This window comes from Gossypium arboreum, chromosome 9, assembly GCF_025698485.1.
Source record: "Gossypium arboreum isolate Shixiya-1 chromosome 9, ASM2569848v2, whole genome shotgun sequence".
Taxonomy (NCBI): Eukaryota; Viridiplantae; Streptophyta; class Magnoliopsida; order Malvales; family Malvaceae; genus Gossypium; species Gossypium arboreum.
In genome coordinates this window covers 74,698,006-74,708,589 of record NC_069078.1, presented here as the reverse complement: position 1 = coordinate 74,708,589, position 10,584 = coordinate 74,698,006, and positions in this window count along the sequence as shown.

Below are 10,584 nucleotides of genomic sequence, written 5' to 3'. Positions count from 1 at the left end.
CCCATTTTTTAGTAAAATGGGCAAAATGCAATCTAGCTCCTAGTGTCATAGGGCTAGACCTTTCGTCTCACAATTCGTGCGGCTTTAGGTGATTCGCTCGTCCAAACTCGCCTAAGTCAGCCTTTACTCGAGTGAGGATTCTTTAAGAACTCTTCAAATGCACCAATTGTAGAGCAGAAGCGGTTTATACCAAAAGAAGCAACCAAAAGAACAACAGAAAGGACGCTCATAAAGTGTTCGAGTAAATGCTTTATATTCTCTTATTCACAAAGAATAATGAAACAAAGGAATTGAGTGATTACAAATAAGAGGGAGGCTCTTTATTTATAGTGGAGCTCCCCCAAAATCGATGGTCAAGATATATTTACATCGACGGACGAGATTAACCATATCCCATGATTTAAAGGATTTACAAGATATGCCATATCAAATCCTATCTAATATTTACAAGATATGATCCCTCTATCTTCTAAGATTAGTTACCAAATCAGCCTAGGTTGCCATATCTTCGCTATCGGGCCAACCAGGCTTCAATCTGACAGGCATCTCTAACAATTCCTTAAATCGAGCCAGTTCTCGTGGGCCAAATGATCCCCATCTAAACAATAGACCTTTATTGGATGCATTTGGTGTGATAGTAATGTGCTTTGAACTCTGACCTGTGACATTCTCCCCCACCCATTCTTGTAACACCTTCATTGCGACTTTCGAATGGCACTGACTTGATTCGCCTTGATCTCATATTGACGCCTTAGCTTTTCCCTTTCATTTGGACTTTTGCCTCAGCTTTTGTCACTTCTTAACTCGAGCCATCCTACTCGTTTGTACATCTCAACAACAATCACTCTCTTGCCCACATTCTAACTTCCTTCGAATTGAATCCTCGTGATTAATAACACTTAGCTTTGCTTTGTCCACAGTTTCTCAGCCTCCTTGCTCAAAAACTTTGAAAAGGCCCTTACGTTCTTGCCAAGTCAACAAGTTAGAATGCAACATACTATCAGAGTGTTCGGAATGTACTTTTGCATTTACTCAGGTCAACTGTCCCTCTTGCATCGCTTCTTTTCCCTTGAAGTTCGATGCATCACTCACCTCTTCCATAAGTGGAAGCCTAGTCGATGACTTGGGCAACTCTAACGTTTCACTTGACTTGAGCCTCATTGGTTCCAGCTTCACTGTTTTCATTGCAACTTTTTCCTCTAAGTTTGATGACAAACTCACCTCTTTCTTATATAGAAACCCCTCCGACGACTCACCATGCTCGGACATTGCATTTCCTTTGACTACGACTTGCTTTGGACAGTTCCACAACTCATGCGGACCATGGCACAAGAAGTATTTTACTCGCTTCTTTTTACTCATCTTTGCCCTCTTGGCTTCGGCTTTTCCCTTACTTCTTGGGCTTCTTGTCTATTGCATCGTTCCCTTCAATGACAAACTTGTTCCTCTTTACCCTTTTGGATTCGGCTTTTCCCTTGCTCAAACTAAGCTTCTTGGGCTCCTTGTCTGCTCTATCGTTTCTTTCGATGATAGACTTTCTCAGACACTTCTGCAACATATGTTGATCATGACACAAGAAGCACTTCACTGGCTTCTTCTCGTTTTCAGCCTCCTTAACTTTGACACCCCTTACGCTCGAACCTAGTACCAATACCTTATCTACCGACTTCTTCTTAAGCGCGAATTTCTTCAGACATTTTTTCAACATATATGAACTGTCCCAGAGAAAGCATTTCAGCTTGTCCCTTTTCCTCTTGGGTTTCATCTTCCCAACTTTTGGTTTCCCATTACCACCACTGTCGCCGTTGCCATTGCCATCATCTTTTTCTTCCTTGTGATCCTTTTCACGTACGCCCATTTCCTCGAACTTGGAAGACCCAAGCTTGTCTTTCCATAGACCAAGCTTAACCACGAATTCCACTACCGTCATGGCTTCTGACAACTTTTGGACACCTTTTTGTTCTACCTCTTGTCTGACCCACGGCTTCAATCCCTATTGAAAAGTAAGCAAATGCTTCTTTCTCAGTCACATCTGAAACTTGAAGCATGAGTTCCTTGAACTCTCGAACATACTCCCCCACTGAGTCCCGTTGCGTTATCCCTTACAACTTTGCCCGAGCTTCTTCCTCGACAAACTTTGGATAAAACTATCCCTTCAACTCACATTGGAACTCTTCCCACGTCCCAATCTCACATTGTCTTTTATTTGTGGTTCTACCTTGCCACCATAAAAGCGCAATACCAGTAAGAAATAATGAAGCAGTATTTACTTTACCCGCATTATCCATGATGCATTTGGCACGGAAGTAGTTTTTCATCTTCCATAAGAAATTATCCACATAGCATGCAGACCTTATCCTCGTAAACTCTTTCGGTTTAGGGACATCCTCGTTACTGAGTGCTGTACTTGCCTCACGGCTGCTCGACACAAGGTCAGCTCTTCCTCGAGCTCCTCTATTCTTGTGCTCAAAGCCATCATCGTGGCCATTGTTTCCTTCTTCAAAGCCTTTACCATAGCTTCGAGAGCATCATTCCTCTCCGTCAGCTTCTTCCTTTGGGAATCTAGTAACTCTTGCACGCTATCAATTTAAGAAATGAGACACATGGTCACAAAGTCCCTGGACTGCTCCCTCAAGTCCTCAATGCTTTCCCTAAGTGCATTGTTTGACTCTCTTGCGTTCTCCATGTACTCCTCAAGTTTAACCACGCGTTCCTCAACAGTTGACAGCATCTCTCTCAAAGACTTTCTTGCCTACCTTTGTTCGAACTCTTCTCTCAACATCCCAACGGTGCCTTCGAACCAATAGCTCGGATACTACTTGTCACGGGATTAGACATTTTGTCTCACAATCCATGCGGTCTTAGGCGATTCACTCGTCTAAACTCGCCTAAGTCAGCCTTTACTCGAGTGATGATTCCTTAAGATCTTCTCCAATGCACTAATTGTAAAGCGGAAGCAATTTATGCCAAAAGAAACAACCAAAAGAACAACAGAAAGGATGCTCACAAAGTGTTTGAGTAAATGCTCTCTATTCTCTTATTCACAAAGAATAATGAAACAAAGGAATGGAGTGATTACAAATGAGGAGGTGGCTCTCTATTTATAGTTGAGCTTCCCCAAAATCGACGGTCAAGATACATTTACATCGACATACAAGATTAATTATATCTAATGATTTAAGGGATTTACAAGATATGCCATATCAAATCCTATCTAATCTTTACAAGATATGATTATCTCTATCTTCTAAGATTAGTTACCAAATTAGCCTAGGTTGCCATATCTTCGCTATTGAGCCAACCAGGCTTTAATCTGACAGGCTTCTCTAACAATTCCTTGAATCGGGCCAATTCTCGTAGGCCAAATGATCTCCATCTAAACAATAGACTTCTATCGGATGTATTTGGTGCGATGTTTATGGGCTTTGAACTCTGACCCGTGACACTAGTACAAAGGCCTTAATAGTATTTTTTACCTACAACAGTAAGTTGCGTTGTTAGAATTACAAAATCTATTAAGCATAGGTTTTATTTTAATATGAAAATGTTAATGTTCTTGTTAAATATATTACATTAACAAGGATAATATTACTGCTTTACTGGTTATATATTCATTAATTATTTTATTTTATATTGATATTATACAGAGCGATTCTATACAAAATGAGTAATATGTTTTATGTTGTGGTGAATTGTAATGGCTAGATTCATAGTATAGATAACGGTGTAATTTTGAGTCTGAAAGTTTGATTAACATGACGTTTAGAAATGAAATCACGTTAGTGTAGATGAAATGCAAATTTGGTAAAAAAAATTAGAGCTCTAATTTGGTTGTTGAGGCATATAGTTATTACATGTGACAATCTAATAGGATATCTGTAATTCATGTCGTGGATGATGATGATTTACAGCAAATGGTTACACTTCATGAGTCAAATGGTAGTGGAAAAGTTAAGTTGTATGTTGAGCTCAACAGCATTGAAGGACATAAGGGGTAAATATTCCAAGCTCGTCTAGGACCCTTGTATCGATGTCACAAATGACTCATGTAGTGGATTTGCAAATTGGGACACCAGACCCGACATACAAGTTGATTAATAGTTTTGTACCGCTATTGGAAACTATTTTTATCTCTAGTGAATGCACTCAAACGGGAATGCAATCAGGATATTTTGATTGTAGTTTCCAAAATCCAAATTTGGTGGTGCTTCAAATCCATATGAGGTGTCATCAACTTCTACTATAATACTCCATTCCCAACTAAAACCAATCATATATAAGAATATCAACAACTTGTTGTTTAGAGAATTCACTGATAACTTTAGAAATGTCAATTTTGAGACCAAGAACCTGCACATGTCAATGATGTTGTACAGGATATTTTGGAATATCAACATTTAACTCGTATGCTCTAAGTTAACTTTAACAGGGTGAAAAGACTTAAATTTCCCAAGTAACCTCTAGGTTATACCACTTCAACCGCTACATATCTAGGGAAATTGGTTATTGGTACCTAGTTTCCAATGAAAGAGGTTGTTGTATTTAGCCATTCAAAAAGTACAATGTTAAGGCATTCATAGATTACAAAGTTGATGTATATACAAGTGTAAACTTTGTTGCATCATGTGTAAAATTCAACGAATGATGCATGTGGAGGGTACGAGCCTCATTTCTAAAAAGGAAACAACTATAGGAGATAATCAAATACTACGGTTCTCACACTTGCATGGTTCCAATGATATCCCAAGATTATCATAAATTAAGCTCAGACATGATAGCCAAAGCAATATTACCACCAGTGGAAACAAATCTAATGGCTCCAACTCCATTGTTAATCGCAAATATTTGTAACCAATATGGATACTAAGTATCATATGCTAAAGCATGAAAAGCAAAGCAAAAGGCACTATGAAGATGCTTGAAGATTGGGATAACACGTATAAGAAGTTGTTGAGTTTGTCGACAACATTGCAACAATGAGTATTTGGCATAATAATTGAGCTAAAGACACTGTTTGCATATGAAAGCAATTGACTAGCCTAGGGTAAGAGAATTTTCAATCGCATTTTTTGGATATTTGAGTCAAAGGGTTTCTATATTTTAAACACATTATCCAAATTGATGATATGTGGCTTTACAAGAAACATAAACACATATTTCTCCTGGCAATACCACAAAATAGAGATCGAAAAGTTGTTTTACTTGCCTTTGCCATTGCTAAGGAAGAACCCACTGAAGTATGGAGATTTTATTAAGGAATTTATGGCAGTATTGATAGGGACAATGAACTAATATCGTGTTCAAGTTATTTGACACGAGGGGATTCAGATCTGACCTGAAAAGAAGAAGCCAAATAAATTTAGGAAAATAAAGAAAACAAAAACAACTAAAAGAAGAAATCTAAGTACAAAGAATAAATATTCAAAACAATAAATAAATAAATGAAAAATTAAAAGTGAAAAACGGATCGAATAAACCGATAGATATGAATAAAACATAGTTGTCCAACTGAAACCTTAACAAATTCAATTAATGGTTCTAATCAACCCTCCAAGAAATAATCCTTGGCAATTTGAAGGATTAAGAATGAATTCTCAAAACTCCTTGAAAAAATTTGAAAAGAAAAAACCACTTCTAAAAATCACAAGAAAACAATCTTGCATGAAAGAAATTAACTCCTACAATTGAAAATTTTATTAATGAATGAATCAATTTTATCAATTAAGCCTATAAATCGAAACCAATATGATTTAAACTCGAATTAAAGCTTGAAACTCATAATTTCCCATAATAATCCTGTCCAAAGATTCTACTCACACAGTCATCAGTAAAATAGTCATAATTTGAGCTTTTGAACTCGAATTTAAGTGATTAAAAATGTGTTTCGAAGCTAAGTGATAGCTCTTCAAACGTTATGCAGATATCTCAGCCCATAAATGCCTGAATCCCATAAAAAAATTAGTCGCAAGTCAACTGATCTTCCAAATTTGAAAATTAGTAGCTTAGTTGAATTGACTTTAATAAATTTCACTCCTTACGTGCATGTATCAAGTACATCGTGAAAAAGGACAACATATGCCTCAATTCTGATGAAGCCTCCATCATACTTGCTGACATAGAATGTGAAGAGAATGGATGGATTCCTCCGTATGCTTACTGTGTTTTTTGTATCCAACATATCACAGTGAACTTTATGAAGGAGTTTAAGAACATGATTTGGCATAAGTCGTTAACGCGGGTATGATTTATTTCTTATGTTTGGGGGTATAAATGTATTCATGTGGTATAAGTTTTGTAACACCATACCCCTAACCCGTATCCATCGCCGGACTAGGGTTAAGAGGCATTACCAAACATATCGAAACATTTCGCAGTCATTTCACAATCAAAAGTCATGCATCATCATATCATAGTCAAACATAAACATCAACATCAAGTCCCTTTCTTAAGTCAATAAAACCATAAACATACATTAGGAAGAGGTCGGGACTAAAATGAACACATATAAGATTTTTCCGAAACTTAACAAATTTTCTAAGTTACAAAGGTCACACGTCCGTGTAAATAGGCCGTGTGCCTTACACGGCATTTGACATGCCCATGTGTCTAGGCCATGGCAAAACAGGGAATATATATTGACTTGTCTACACGGCCACAAGACACGCCCATATGTTTAGCCCGTGGTTGAAACTGACTTGAGCATACAGCTTGGCACACTCTCGTGTGTGCACGACCGTGTGGTCTGCCCAGGCTTATTTCAAAATGACCCTCGAGCAATACGGTAGAGACAGACACCCGTGTCTCTGCCCGGGTGGACAAAAATAAGCCATTTACAAGGCCAATATGCCATCCATTTGGGTCTTCCTTAGAATTCCAAAATCAAGCATCATATATGCAAAATTTTCAGCTAAATTCAACTCCAAACATGTATCAATCAATCTATAATATCATCAACCAATTTCATACTCATTCTTTATATCAAAGCATATTAAGATCACATGCTAAACATTACCAAATTCCCAACTATGAACATACCAAAATGACTATTTCACTTGGCCATATATATATATATCTTTAAACATATTACATTAATTGCCTTTTCAAACCGTATTCAAATAACTAATGCATAATCAATGTTATACTCATCATTTTCCCTATAGGAATATTAACCATAAGTTGAAAATACATCCAGTATTTCACCTCAATGCTCAAGCCAAATCATATAACCAATTATACTATACATATAAACCATGAATCATACTTCCCAAAATGAGTTCAATACATAACCAAATATACACAATATTAGCATCATAATTAAGCCATTTTTCACATGGATATATATATACTAAAATCAAAATGAACCATCTCAAAACTAGCCTATACATGCCATATAACCAAAACTTAGAGATTTTATTTACCGAAGCGATAATCGGATAGTGTGATGACGTCTCCAACAACTTCCAACTCGAGCAAGTCTCTGAAACTCTATAGACATAGGAAAAACACACAGAGTAAGCTTTGAAAGCTTAGTAAGCCATAAGTAGATAAATCATTTCAATAATATTTATAAACCAATATCACTAAACTGAATTTATTCAATCTCAATCACATATACATTTATTGTACTCGTAAATTCATATAACCACATTAAATAACTCCACTTATCTTATTTATCAATGAACGCATAACCATGCTTTCAAATTCGAATAACAACCGTTAACTCAATCATATAAGTCAAGCTCGCACATATTTATTACATCGCCAATCGAACTATGTTCATTTATTACAAATCATGCATAAGGTTATATCAACTTATTTATAAACACTTCCAAACTCGAACATCCATAATTCCCTTATTCATATAAACCAAATTTGCATATATGAACCATATAGCCAACCCAACTATTTTAATTTCATTATCTATTTAAGTTTTCAAACCAAGAAATCATACATCAAAGCCATGTTTCATATTTTATAAATCTCATGTCCGAAACATAGAACCACAATTTCATATAACTAACATATATAACACATCATTCATTTATATACATTCATATCATTCGTTGTCATATATTTCACATATGATCATATGATACATACTCACCTGTCATTTCTGAATTTTATATCAAATCACACGTACCTGAATCGGATACAATTTCACATGGTTATTCATTTTTCGGAATGCCCGTTTAACTATTTGGAATCAATAATGATACTCGGATAACTCATAAGCTCGTAAAATGCCAACGTCCCAGACGTGGTCTTACATGTAACTAAATATCGATTCCACTGTCCCAGACAGAGTCTTACACGAAATCATATACGATGCCAATGTCCCAGACATGGTCTTACACGTAAATCATAAATCGATGCCAACATCCCAGATGTGGTCTTACACGAGAACACATATCGTAATCCTATGTCATGACGTACGTACCCTAACAATTCCTATAGTTTGTACGGGGCTTTTCAGACATTGTCACATTATCAGAACTTTCTCAATTTCACCTATTCGAACAATCCATGATCGGAACAGTTTCTCCAAAGCTCGATTCAATTCGGTATCACACACACACACACATATATATATATTTCTTTACAACTCAATTCAGCACATATAATGCACATACATTTCAATTTAACAACATTTATTTACTTATGAATTTACCTCGTACTAACACAAACGGACCGAAACAACTATTCAATAATTTTCGACTTTCCTCGATCCAAATCCGATTTCCTCATTTCTTGATCTAATTCAATACAAATTTGACTTATTTAATCATATAATCAATCAAATTCATCCAAAAACACATAAATAGGCTAATTACATTTTTTCCCCTGACATTTCATATTTTTCACAATTTAGTCCCTATTTCACAAAACACAAAATATTCAAAATTTGACCACACCCATGCTTAGCCAAATTTCACTAAGGTCCCTAGCAGTCCATTTCTTTCATTTATTTTACATTTTTACCCCTCAATTTATAAAATTTACAATTTATCTCAAATTACTCAAATTCATCAAAAATTCAAATACAAAACATATTTATCTATCATCAAGCTTCCATATTTCATCAATTAACATTTCAAAACTCACAAAATCAACAATGGCATAACTCAAAATCATCATCAAATTCTGAAATTAAGGCATGGGCTTGATATAATACAAAGCAACGATTACAAAAACGTAGAAATTATCAAAAACGGATTAAAAATCACATACCTAATTGATCTTCAAAGTGTCAAATGCTTAAAACCTAAAATGGTTTTTCTTTCTTCTTCAATATTCGGCTGCACAAGGTGTTTTTGCATGCTTTTATTTTGTTTTCTTTATTATAATACATATTAACATATTAATTACTATTTTAACCTTATTTCATAACATTAAAAATTTGACTATAGTAGGTAATTGTGTCCATCCATTAATCCAATTGTCCATTTACATCTTAAGGACCTCATATTTAAAAAGACACATCAATTCAGCACTTTATCAAATAGAATGCCACTTTTTCATTTTACGCGATTAAGTCCTTTTTCACAAATCGGTACTCAAACGATGAAATTTTCATACGGAAATTTCACACATATCAATTCACATACTTTAAGCACGGAATATAATATTAAAATATTTTTCTGACTCAGATTTGTGGTTTCGAAATTACTGTTTCGACTAGGGTCTAAGCCGGGCTGTTACAGGTTTCATCTAATAACATATTACTTTTAGTTGTGTGATAGGTAATGAACTTGTAAGACCTCACTTTTAAGAGAGGTTAGTGACTTTATGTTCATATCACAAGGGAACCAGACTATGTTTGGCTCAAATAGAGCTTGACTAGTGGGCTCAATATTTCAATTGAGGATGACACTATAGTCACATGATAATAAACCTTGTCAAGGCTATTAACTCTGTTTTGAAAGAAACACATCTTCTTCTTATAAATGGTTTGGTGAATGAGACTTACTACAAGACAGATACTCTTTTTGCCACAACAGGGAAAATGATCTAGACAACGTTGAACGATAATCACACGTGGTGTGAAATGTTAACAGAAGTATGAAGGGAAATCGTATAAAGTCAAACTAGATATTGGTTCATGGATTCATTAAGATGGATAAGACCTTCATAGTTTTTGAATTGGTAAACTCACACGAGGGAGTCCCAATGGCATCATACCTTGTACATCTGGACTAGAGATGGTGTGACTATGGAAGATTTCAATTTCTTGAATTCCTATATGCATGTGCAGTTCTAGAAGCTTCTTTGTATCACGTTGATCCAATGGACTATGTTGTCAAAGTTTACAAGTTGTAGAGAATAGGAGTTAGAAGGGCAATAAAACATTGCACATTGGCCTAATATTCCAAATAATGAAAGAGCTATTACCGAATCCATTGCTACGCAAAATCCAAAGAGGCGTCTTAAATAATCTTGAATCCATTAGAGAGGAATTTCAATGTAAGTGTTGCAGATTCTATAAAAACGAATGTCATAACCGCAGTAACTGTCCTAATATTCCAAAAAACACTAGCGAGGGAACTTAGTTTATTTGTAATACAGATTACAAATATATTGTTACAA